This window comes from Mobula hypostoma, chromosome 2 (assembly GCF_963921235.1).
Source record: "Mobula hypostoma chromosome 2, sMobHyp1.1, whole genome shotgun sequence".
Lineage (NCBI taxonomy): Eukaryota > Metazoa > Chordata > Chondrichthyes > Myliobatiformes > Myliobatidae > Mobula > Mobula hypostoma.
In genome coordinates, this window is record NC_086098.1 from 178,295,378 (window position 1) to 178,308,255 (window position 12,878).

General features: G+C 44.1%; 1 long non-coding RNA gene across 2 annotated transcripts in view; it reads right to left on the bottom strand.

Annotated features, from left to right (window-relative positions):
- The window catches only part of LOC134342715 (uncharacterized), an 89,995-nt gene that overhangs the window by 8,303 nt on the left and 68,814 nt on the right, over window positions 1–12,878 (bottom strand). For both annotated transcript variants that reach the window (XR_010017080.1, XR_010017081.1), the window contains exon 4: window positions 224–336. This is a non-coding gene — a long non-coding RNA (uncharacterized LOC134342715). The remainder of the gene's footprint in view (window positions 1–223; window positions 337–12,878) is intronic.

Below are 12,878 nucleotides of genomic sequence, written 5' to 3' on the forward strand. Positions count from 1 at the left end.
GGTGTCTGACCTTCCACGGGAGGAGCTGCATGTTCGATGGCCGCAGGCAGGAACGACCTCCCGTGCCACCAAGTGTTGAATCACGGTGGAATGTGGCTGAAGTCCAACAGTAAAAAGTTCAATATCCAGTCTGCAAACACATTCCTCGATCGTAATATACCCCGGATTGCACCATCTGTTGTTAGCCAGATCAGTAAACACCTCACTCCTTCACGCCACTTACCGCTGTCGGTGCACTTCCGGTCAGGCGGAACGGTATTACCCACCGAACTCCTCTTCTCCAAAGGCCTCTGTGGTCTCAACCCGGTCCTCTTTCCTTGGCTTTGTGATCCCCCTCTGTGTGTTTTCCATACAAAAAACATTATGCTTGTTCATTTATTTATTGGGGAAAATGATCCAATATTACATGTATTTGTTGGAAAAGTATGTGAACCTCTGGGGTAATGCCTTCTACAAAAGTTATTTGGAGTCAAGTGCTCCAATGAATGAGATTGAAGGTGTGAGTTGTAGAGGTGCCTTCTCCTATAAAAGACACACACAAAGTCAAGCTACTGACAGAGCCTGCTGTTCTCAAGAAAACTGTTTATGTACACCATGCCTCAATCAAAATAACTTTCAGAGGACCTTAGAAGAATTGTAGAGATGCATGAAGCTGTAAATGGCTATAAAAGCATTTCTAAAGACCTAAGTGTTCATCAGTCCACAGTAAGAGAAATTGTCAACAAATGGAGGAAACTCAGTTCTGTTGCTACTCTCCCTCGGAGTGGGCATTCTGCAAAGATCACACCAAGAAATGCTGAGAGAGATGAAAAAGAACCCAAGGATAACAGCAAAAGACCTGCAGACATCTCTAGAACTTGCTGAAGTCTCTGTTCATGTGTTCACTATAAGAAAAACACTGAACAGGAATGGTATTCATGGAAGGACACCACGGAGGAAACCACTGTTCTCCAAAAATACATTGTTGTATGTCTCAAGTTTGTAAAAGACCACCTGGATGTTCTACAGCACTTTTGCGACAATATTCCATGGACAGATGAGACAAAAGTTCATTGCTATGTTTGCATTGTACACTAACATCAGAACTTCATCCCATCTATGAAGCATGGTGAAGGAGCATCATGGTTTGGGGCTGCTTTGCTGCCTCAGGGCTTAGACAGTTTGCAATTATGAGGGAACAATGAATTCAAAATTGTATCAAGACACTTTACAGGAAAATGCCAGGTTAGCAGTCCATCACCTGAAGCTTAATAGAAGTTTGAATAATGCAACAAGGCAATGATCAGAAAGACAAGAGTAAATCAACAACAGAATGGTTTAAAAAGAAGAAAATTCATGTCTTAGAATGGCCGAGTCAAAGTCCTGACCTTAATCCTATAGAAATGTTGTAGAAGGACCTGAAGCAAGCAGTTCATACAAGGAAGCCCACCAACATCTCAGAGTTGAGACAGTTTTGTTAGGAGGAATGGCCTAAAATTCTTCCAAGCCGATGTGTAGGACTGATCAACAGTTACTGGAAACGTTTGGTTGAAGTTATTGTTGTACAAGAGGGTCACACCAGTTACTGAAAGCAAAGGTTCACAGACTTTTACCAACAAATACATAATATTGGATCATCTTTCTCAGTAAATAAATGAACAAGTGTCGCACACAGAAAGTGCTGGTGAACGCAGCAGGTCAGGCAGCATCTATAGGAAGAGATCTTGGCCCGAAACATTGACTGCACCTCTTCCTATAGACGCTGCCTGACCTCACCAGCACTTCCTGTGTGCGTTGCTTGAATTTCCAGCATCTGCAGACTTCCTCATGTCTGTGAATGAACAAGTGTAATGTTTTTGTGTTATTTATTTAATTGGGTTCTCTTTATCTAATTTATGTGAAGATCTGATCACATTTCAGATCATATTTATGCAGAAATAGAGAAAATTCTACAGGGTTCACAAACTTTCTAGCACCACTGTAGCTAGCTCCCTAAAACTTCTGCATAATACTGTAGTAAGTTTGCGTATTGTACTGAACTGCTGCCACACAAAAAAAATTATGACGTATGTGAGTGATGATTAACCTGATTCTGATGTGGGTCTCTATTGTGGTCTGAGTGTGGGAAATGGGCAGAAAGAGGTGAATCGCGGTTAGGAAAAGGGGAAGGGAGTGTGAAGCACCAGAGAGGCATTTAGTAATGATCAGTAAACCAATGGTTTGGAATCAAATTACGTTGCCCAGTGTCTCAGGGCTGGGTGTGTCTGCACCCACGCTACCCCACATCACTGACACTCCTTTTCTGCCACCTGTCCCACACCTGTCCCATGGTGCTCCAGCCTCACCATTCCCAACATCCTTTGTTCCTGGAAATTTGCTCTCCACTCTACATTGACAAATACAGTACTGTGTAAAGTCTTCAGCACCTTATCTATGTATATGTGTCTTTTGTACAGTACCATGTATTTTTTTATCATGAATAAAGTCTATTTTTGAAATTAAAACGTTTAGCAACACAGACAAAATGCTGGAGGAACTCAGCAGATCATGCAGATCCTCTGGAAATGAATAAACAGTCACGTTTTACGTCGAGACACCTCCCTAGGACTTAGAAGGAAGAGGGAAGATGCCAGAATAAAAAGGTGGGATTAGGGGAAGGAGGCTATCTAGCAGGTGATAGGTGAAGGCAGATTGGTGGGAAAGGTCAAGGTCTGGTGAAGAAAGAATCTGATAGGGCAGGAGAGTGGGCCACACGAGAAAGAGAAGGAGGAGTGGACCTGGGGGAAATGATAGGCAGGTGAAAAGAGGTAAAAGGTCAGAGTGGGGAATAGAGGAAGAAGGAGTGCAATTTTTTTAATGGAAGAAGAAATTAGTATTCATACATTGGGCTGAAGGCTACCCAGATAGAATATAAGGTCCAATCACAAATAAGAGAAAATCTGCAAATGCTGGAAATCCAAGCAACACACACAAAATGCTGGAAGAACTCAGCAGGCCAGGCAGCATCCTTGGAAAAGAGTACAGTCAATGTTTCGAGCCGAGACCCTTCAGCAGGACAGGCAAAAATAAGATGAGAAATCAGAGTAAGGTGATGGGGGGAGGGGAGGGAAAAACACAAGGTGATAGGTGAAACTGGGAAGGAGGAGGGATGAAATAAAGAGCTGGGAAGTTGATTGGTGAAAGGGATACAGGGCTGGTGAGGGGGGAATTTGATAGGAGAGGACAGAAGGCCATGGAAAAAAGAAAAGGAGGAGGAGCACCAGAGGGAGGTGATGGGCAGATAAACAGATAAGGTGAGAGAGGGTAAAGGGATTGGGGAATGCTGAGGGGAGGTGGCAATTACTGGAAGTTCTTGAAATCAATGTTCATGCCATCAGGTTGGAGGCTACCCAGATGGAATATAAGGTCTTGCTCCTCCAATCTGAGTGTGGCTTCATCACGACAGTAGAGGAGGCCATGGACTAACATGTCAGAAGGGGAATGGGAATCGGAATTGAAATGTTTGGCCCAGCATGAAGTTCCACTTTTGCTGGAGGTGCTTCACGAAGCAGTCCCCCAATTTACGATGGGTCTCACCGATGTAGTGGAGTCCTCATTGGGAGGACAGGGCAGACAACCCCTTCAGATTTGCAGGTGCAGTCCTGATGAAGGGTCTCGGCCTGAAATGGCAGCTGTTTACTCTTCCGCACAGATGCTGCCTGACCTGCAGAGTTTCTCCAGCATTTTGTGTGTGTTCCTTTCGGGTTTCCAGCATCTGGAGATTTTCTCATGTTTGCAGGTGAAGTGTTGCCTCACCTGGAAGAATTGTTCAGGGTCAAGAATGGAGGTGAGCGAGGAGGTGAGTGGGTAGGTGTAGCACTTAGGCTGCTTTCAGTGAGAAGTGCCGGGAGGCAGGTTAGTGTGGAGGAACAAATGGGCAAGGCACTTGGTCACACAAACCTGATTGAATTGAATTCTTCAAGGAAGCATTAGAATCAGGTTTATTATCACCGGCATGTGATGTGAAATTTGTTAACTTATCAGCAGCAGTTCAATGCAATACATAATCTAGCAGAGAGAGAGAAAAAAATCATAATAAATAAAATAAAACATAATAATAAACAAACAAGTAAATCAATTATGTATATTGAATAGATTACTAAAAATGTGCAAAAACAGAAATACTGTATATTAAAAAAAGTGAGGTCGTGTCCAAAGCTTCAAAGTCCATTCAGGAATCGGATGGATCAGCATAACATAGTGGGCCAAAAGGCCTGTACTGTGCAGCACTCTTGTATGTTCTATGTTCTTTTCCAGCTGTTGGAAAACTGAGCCCTGTATGTTTTTCTTGTAACTGAGGATGGATATGATAGTCCTGTGGGAGAGCGCCTGGGGAAAAGCTATCAGGACTGTGCAAATGTGAGACCAGCAACAGTAATGTGAAATTCTATCTGTCAATACTTTCAGAGCATGTGTTTATGTCAGTACAAAATGAGTCTTCTTGTTTTTGCATTGAAGATGCCCTGTATGACATGAGTGACTGTACTTCAGAAGTAAATCGTAGGGGCATTCTAATAATTGTGATGTACGTGACTGAAAATTAAATTCATCGCAACTTCTCTGATTAATTTTCATATTCAATAATTAGAATTTGCTAAAATATGCACATGCTGTGGGCTGGCTGGAGGTAAAAATAAAAATCAGCCATTGGTGAGATCTTTAAAAGTGAAGCAGGCAGTGCAAGGCATCAGTAATTAGATCATAAGACTATAAGGAGCAGAATTATGTCATTCAGCCCATCGAGTCTGCTGCACCATTCCATCATGGCTGATTTATTATCCCTCTCAACCCCAATTTCCTTCCTCCTCCCTGTAACCTTTGATGCCCTTACTTATCAAGAACCTATCAACCTCCACTTTAAATATACCAGGCACCTATGGATAAGTTATTTTGGACTATTGTGTTCAAGTTCAAAGAAGCTTTTAGGCTGGACAGATGAGTTATTTAAGCACATAAAACATGGACACAGTAAATTTTTCTCTATGGATCGTTGGGATACTTGTGTACCAGGAGTGTACTCAGAGAGTCATCGCTCGTAACATTAATGAAGAGTCTGGGTTCACTGTTCTCAGAAGCTCTTAGACCATCCTTGTGAATTACTTTGTCCCAGCAAAGAAACGTAAACATGCAGAGGTTTCTCCCACTGTAGACATGTAAGTCAATGGAAGCATTGTCAGATTCCAAATATTGAAGTAAAGAATGTCATTATAGCTTGTGAAATTATATTGAATTACCTCTTGTTAACTATATTCTTGAGAGTATAATGTGTTGGTGTTGAAGAAGGCCCAGAGGAAGTTCACGAGAATGATTCAGGGAATGAAAGGGATAATGTATGACAATCACAAACAAGAGAAAATCTGCAGATGATGGAAATCCAAGCAACACAAACAAAATGCTGAAAGAACTCAGCAGGCCAGATAGCATCAATAAAAAATGGTACTGCTGAAGAATCTTGGCCCAAAAGGTCGACTGTACTCTTTTCTATTGATGCTGCCCGTATGAGAAGTTTTTGATGACTCTGGGCCTGTATTCACTGGAGTTTAGAAGAATGAGGGAGATCTCATTGAAACCCATCGAATATTGAAAAGCTGAGATGATGGGATGTGGAGCTGATGCTTCCTATGGTGGGGATTCTAGGGCACAGCCTCAGAATAGAGGGATGTCCATTTAGAATAGGGATGAGAAGGAATTTCTTTAGCCAGAGGGTGGTGAATCTGTGGAATTCATTGCCATGGATGGCTGTAGATGCTAAGTCATTGAGTATATTTAAAGCAGAGCTTTATATGTTCTTGGGTAGTCAGGGCATCAAAGATTATGAGGAGAAGGCTGGAGAGTGGGCATGAGAGGGATAAAAATTAACCCCTAATGGAATGGCAGAGCAGACTTGATGAGCTGAGGGGTCTAATTCTGCTCCTTATAAATGTGACATACAAATTCTGCCTATACTTCTTGCTGCCTCAGTAAAGGAGCCAGCATAATCAAAATCCCCACCCACCCCAGGCATTCTGACATTTCTCCTCTCCCATCAGGCAGAAGACACAAAAGCCTGAAATAAATGGGCTCTAGGATAGCTTCTATCCAGCTGTTATCGGACTCCTGTACAATAATGTGAACCCTTGATCTCACTATTGACCTTGTTATGATCTTGCACTTTATTAGCAGCACACGCAAAGTGCTGGAGGAACTATGCTCTATAAAACTCTGGTTAGGCCACACTTGGAGTACTGTGTCCAGTTCTGGTTGCCTCACTATAGGAAGGATGTGGAAGCATTGGAAAGGGTACAGAGGAGATTTACCAGGATGCTGCCTGGTTTAGAGAGTATGGATTATGATCAGAGATTAAGGGAGCTAGGGCTTTACTCTTTGGAGAGAAGGAGGATGAGAGGAGACATGGTAGAGGTGTACAAGATAATAAGAGGAATAGATAGAGTGGATAGCTAGCGCCTCTTCCCCAGGGCACCGCTGCTCAATACAAGAGGACATGGCTTTAAGGTAAGGGGTGGGAAGTTCAAGTGGGATATTAGAGGAAGGTTTTTTACTCAGAGAGTGGTTGGTGTGTGGAATGCACTGCCTGAGTCAGTGGTGGAGGCAGATACACTAGTGAAGTTTAAGAGACTACTAGACAGGTATATGGAGGAATTTAAGGTGGGGGGTTATATGGGAGGCAGGGTTTGAGGGTCAGCACAACATTGTGGGCTGAAGGGCCTGTAATCTGCTGTACTATTCTATGTTCTATGTTCTAACTCAGCAGCATCTCCAGGAAAGTGTAAACAGTCGATATTTCAGGCCAAGACCCTTCATCAGGACTGGAAAAAAAGATGAGAAGATGAGGGTTGTGGGTGAGGAAGAAGTACTAGTGGTAGGTGATAGGTGAAACAGGGAGAGGGGGATGGGGTGAAGTAAAGAGCTGGGGATTTTGATTAGAGAAAGAGATAAAGGGCTGGAGAAAGGGGAAATCTGAAAGGAGAGGGTAAACGACCATGGGAGAAAATGGTGGGAGGTGCACCAGAAGGAGGTGATGGACATGTAAGGAGATAAGGTGAGAGATGGAAATGGGAATGGGGAATGGCGAGGAGGGTGCATTACCGGAAGTTTGAGAAGTCAATGTTCATGCCATCAGGTTGGAGGATGGAAGATAAGGTGTTGCTCCTCTAACCTGAGCTTGGCCTCATTGCAGCAGCAAACGAGGCCATGGACTGACAGTTGGAATGGGAATGGAACTTTATTATTTACCTGCATTGCATTTTCTCTGTAATTTTTACACTTTATTCTGCATTGGTACTTTTTTTAACCTTGTTCTACCACAATGCACTATATAATTATTTGATCTGTATGACCAGGACAAACGTTTCACTGCTTTACATGTGACAATAATAAACTAATATCAATACTGAGAATCATGCATAGAATCCTGGAGGAACTCAGCAGGTCAGGCAGTATCTTTGGAGAGAAATGAGCAGTTGACGTTTTGGGCCAAAGCCCTTCATCAGGACAATACCAATGCCAATGCTTTGAGTTTGATACTCTCTGTTGAGAGGATCTCCAGGAGAATGTCTGCTTGTCATGATGAATATTACCAGCTTCAGTGTTTCTCCAGTGATTTAGTTCACAGTCTCGACTGCCAGGAGCAGGTGTTTTTGGTGACATACATCAAAGTTGCTGGTGAACGCAGCAGGCCAGGCAGCATCTGAAGGAAGAGGTGCAGTCGACGTTTCAGGCCGAGACCATTCGTCAGGACTAACTGAAGGAAGAGTGAGTAAGGGATTTGAAAGTTGGAGGGGGAGGGGGAGATTCAAAATGATAGGAGAAGACAGGAGGGGGAGGGATAGAGCCGAGAGCTGGACAGGTGATAGGCAAAAGGGGATACGAGAGGATCATGGGACAGGAGGTCTGGGAAGAAAGACAGGGGGGGGGGTGACCCAGAGGATGGGCAAGAGGTATATTCAGAGGGACAGAGGGAGAAAAAGGACAGTGAGAGAAAGAATGTGTGCATAAAAATAAGTAACAGATGGGGTACGATGGGGAGGTGGGGCCTTAGCGGAAGTTAGAGAAGTCGATGTTCATGCCATCAGGTTGGAGGCTACCCAGATGGAATATAAGGTGTTGTTCCTCCAACCTGAGTGTGGCTTCATCTTTACAGTAGAGGAGGCTGTGGATAGACATGTCAGAATGGGAATGGGATGTGGAATTAAAATGTGTGGCCACTGGGAGATCCTGCTTTCTCTGGCGGACAGAGCGTAGATGTTCAGCAAAGCGGTCTCCCAGTCTGCGTTGGGTCTCGCCAATATATAAAAGGCCACATCGGGAGACCCGGACGCAGTATATCACCCCAGGCGACTCACAGGTGAAGTGTTGCCTCACCTGGAAGGACTGTTTGGGGCCCTGAATGGTGGTAAGGGAGGAAGTGTAAGGGCATGTGTAGCACTTGTTCCGCTTACACGGATAAGTGCCAGGAGGGAGATCAGTGGGGAGGGATGGGGGGGACCAATGGACAAGGGAGTTGCGTAGGGAGCGATCCCTGCGGAATGCAGAGGGGGGGGAGGGAAAGATGTGCTTAGTGGTGGGATCCCGTTGGAGGTGGCGGAAGTTACGGAGAATAATATGTTGGACCCGGAGGCTGGTGGGGTGGTAGGTGAGGACCAGGGGAACCCTATTCCTAGTGGGGTGGTGGGAAGATGGAGTGAGAGCAGATGTACGTGAAATGGGGGAGATGCGTTTAAGAGCAGAGTTGACAGTGGAGGAAGGGAAACCCCTTTCTTTAAAAAAGGAAGACATCTCCCTTGTCCTAGAATGAAAAGCCTCATCCTGAGAGCAGATGCGGCGGAGACGGAGGAATTGCGAGAAGGGGATGGCGTTTTTGCAAGAGACAGGGTGAGAAGAGGAATAGTCCAGATAGCTGTGAGAGTCAGTAGGCTTATAGTAGACATCAGTGGATAAGCTGTCTCCAGAGACAGAAACAGAAAGATCTAGAAAGGGGAGGGAGGTGTCGGAAATGGACCAGGTAAACTTGAGGGCAGGGTGAAAGTTGGAGGCAAAGTTAATAAAGTCAACGAGTTCTGCATGCGTGCAGGAAGCAGCGCCAATGCAGTCGTCGATGTAGCGAAGGAAAAGTGGGGGACAGATACCAGAATAGGCACGGAACATAGATTGTTCCACAAACCCAACAAAAAGGCAGGCATAGCTAGGACCCATACGGGTGCCCATAGCTACACCTTTAGTTTGGAGGAAGTGGGAGGAGCCAAAGGAGAAATTATTAAGAGTAAGGACTAATTCCGCTAGACGGAGCAGAGTGGTGGTAGAGGGGAACTGATTAGGTCTGGAATCCAAAAAGAAGCGTGGAGCTTTGAGACCTTCCTGATGGGGGATGGAAGTATATAAGGACTGGACATCCATGGTGAAAATAAAGCGGTGGGGGCCAGGGAACTTAAAATCATCGAAAAGTTTAAGAGCGTGAGAAGTGTCACGAACATAGGTCGGAAGGGATTGAACAAGGGATGATAAAACAGTGTCGAGGTATGCAGAAATGAGTTCGGTGGGGCAGGAGCAAGCTGAGACAATAGGTCGGCCAGGACAGGCAGGTTTGTGGATCTTGGGTAGGCGGTAGAAACGGGAAGTGCGGGGTGTGGGAACCTGATGGCATGAACATCGACTTCTCTAACTTCCGCTAAGGCCCCACCTCCCCCTCGTACCCCATCTGTTACTCATTTTTATGCACACGTTCTTTCTCTCACTCTCCTTTTTCTCCCTCTGTCCCTCTGAATATACCTCTTGCCCATCCTCTGGGTCACCCCCCCCCTTGTCTTTCTTCCCGGACCTCCTGTCCCATGATCCTCTCGTATCCCCTTTTGCCTATCACCTGTCCAGCTCTCGGCTCTATCCCTCCCCCTCCTGTCTTCTCCTATCATTTTGGATCTCCCCCTCCCCCTCCAACTTTCAAATCCCTTACTCACTCTTCCTTCAGTTAGTCCTGACGAAGGGTCTCGGCCTGAAACGTCGACTGCACCTCTTCCTATAGATGCTGCCTGGCCTACTGCGTTCACCAGCAACTTTGATGTATGTTGCTTGAATTTCCAGCATCTGCAGAATTCCTGTTGTAGGTGTTTTTGGTGGATTGGTGGAGGAGGAATTGAAGACAGGGGATGCTGAAATGTTGTTTATCAGTAATAATCCAGGATAAGATCTTTCAACTGAAGGTTCAAGACCATTTATACTTTATACTTTATTTTCACCAAACAATTGAAACTAGAACATACAATCATTACAGCGATATTTGATTCTGTGCTTCCTGCTCCCTGGATTACATTATTTCCTATCTGGATAGGAAATAAAATGGGAAGTAGCCAGTGTAAGAAGGTGGGAGGAACGGGGGGAGCAAGAAACTAGCAGATGATAGGTGGATCCAGATAAAGGGATGACATGCAGGTGAGGGCTGGAATGATGACAACAACTGAGAAGTGATAGGTGGAAGTGACAAAAGGCTGAAGATGATAGAATATGATTAAAAAGGAAGATGAACCATGAAATAAAGGGAGGGGGAATGGAGCGGATGTCAGCATCTGCAGTCACCTGTGTCTCCTGATTTAAACTAATCCCTTTGGCTTACAGAACGTCCATATCCCTCTACTCAACTCAGTCATGTGCCTATCTAAGAGCCTTTTAAACACCTCTTATCTGATTTGTCTCCACCACCACTGCTGGTAGCACATTCTGTGAGTAAAAGACCCTGGCCTGCACATCTCCTTTCAATTTACCCTCTCTCTCGTTATATGCATGTCCAATAGTATTAGAAACTTTGGTCCTGGGATAAAGACACTGACTATCTACTCTCTTGGCACCCCTCATAACCTTGTAAACTTCTATTAGGTCTCAATTATGCTTTGCTGCTCCAGGGAAGACAACCTGCCTTTGCCCATGGCACATGCTTTCTAATCCAGGCAGCTTCGAGATAATCTTTTTTCGTCATTCATTTTTCTTTCTCAGTTTTGTCCTGGCTTTAACTTGATGGTGAGGGGTGACAGTAGTGATAGGACTCTCCTTAGCTTTCCCCTTACTTAAGCAAATGAATGGAAAATCAAATAGAATTTTACAAAGAATGTTCAGGTCTCCCCTGCCAAACCTCCTCCCTGCTCTCCTGCCAAGCAGTGCAGAGCACAGACGGTAAATCTAAAGTTCAAAGAACATTTATTATTAAGAACGTATGTGTAACAATGTACTTTTTTGACATTCATTTTCTTACAGACATTTATAGGACAAAAAAATGAAATACAATATAATTTATGGAATTATATACATGAGCAGGAGAAGACTGACAAAGAACCAATGAGCAAAGCGGGACAAACTGTGCAAATAAGAAGAGAAACAAAATGAGTCTGTAGATCATAGAATCAGTTCATTGTTGAGGTGAGTGAAGTTATCCATTCCATTTCAGGAGCCTGATGGTTGAATAGCAATTACTGTTCCTGAACCTGGTGATGTGCCATCCACCGTTCCTGTACCTTCTGCCCAATGCTGGTAGTGAAAAGGCAGAATCTACCCCCAAAGGAAGCCTACCGTATCTTTGTGCAATATCAGCAGTGGAAAACCTTCCTTTCTAATGATGAGGCTCTTTTGTTGATTTATTCTTAGACTTCACCATTAATACAAAACTACCCATCTGTCCCTGGGGAGCATTTAAATGTTGGGTAGAAAAAACTGTGTGAATTCCTGCTGCGATCACTGGGAAGCAGAGTAATTCTGTATTCCTTGTGGATGATATAATATCAGTTATCTTTGGCCTTAACTGCCCAATTCATTCACATCCCTCAAATACACTGACATTTTTTTATTGAAAATGAACTCACAATCCTAAGATTTTTGTTCTCTGAGTAACCAATGAGGGAAATGATGAAGGTGATGGAATTAATTGAGAAGCTTTCGGGATGTATTTTAGTTAGTGGAATGTTGGAATGGTGGTGTTGTTATACCACAGGAGGTCATTTAATCTGTTGAACCTGTGCCATTTCCTTGTAGAGCAATCCCATGAGTCTATTCTCCTGCTTTTTTTTACCCCATAGCTTTGCAAATTATTCTCTCTCAGGTACCAATCAAATTTGCTCTCAAGGCCACTGGGAGAGAATAATTTCCAAAGCTATGGGGTCAGAAATATATTTATGGGATGGGAGTGATTTAGGTCATTATAACAATTCTCTGGCAGAAGAATTTCTTTACATCCCTTTTGCATCTTTTGTGCTAAATTTTAAATCTGTCTTTTGGTCTTTGAGCCACCTTCTCAATCCACTTTCTGTCTAAATCAGATATGATTTGGAACCTACCTTCACCCAGTCCTGGTGGTGTAGGACCTAAGGTGGACCTAACCTCCTAACTGAAAACAAATCCCCTCTCAACATGGAGACTCAAGTAACTGCAGCTACTGAAATATGGAGCAATGCACAAAGCTCTGGAGAACTCAGATGGTCAGTCAGCATCCATGCAGGGAAATGGACAGTTGACATTTTGGGTCAAGACCCTCGAAAGATCTACTTTATCAGCAGTAAGGAAGCGTGATGCATCCTAATGCTATTACCCTACAGCCATCAGGCTCCAGAAACTTGCAATAGAAAAGAGGGCTGCTTCTCTCCCCGAGTCCATCGCCTGAATCTCTGGAGTGATGATTAGCCTATGAGATTTATGCTGGAATACAGGAGTCTCAGATCCCACACCACAAGTTTCTGGAACAGTTATTGCTCTTGAAAGTTGCAATAGAAACGAGAACAACTTCTTTCCCCCAGTCCATCCTCTGAATCTCCTGACTGATGATTACCGGGTGAGTTGATGCTGTAAAACTGCCTCCAGATCATTAATTAGGGTGATGTATGAATGGA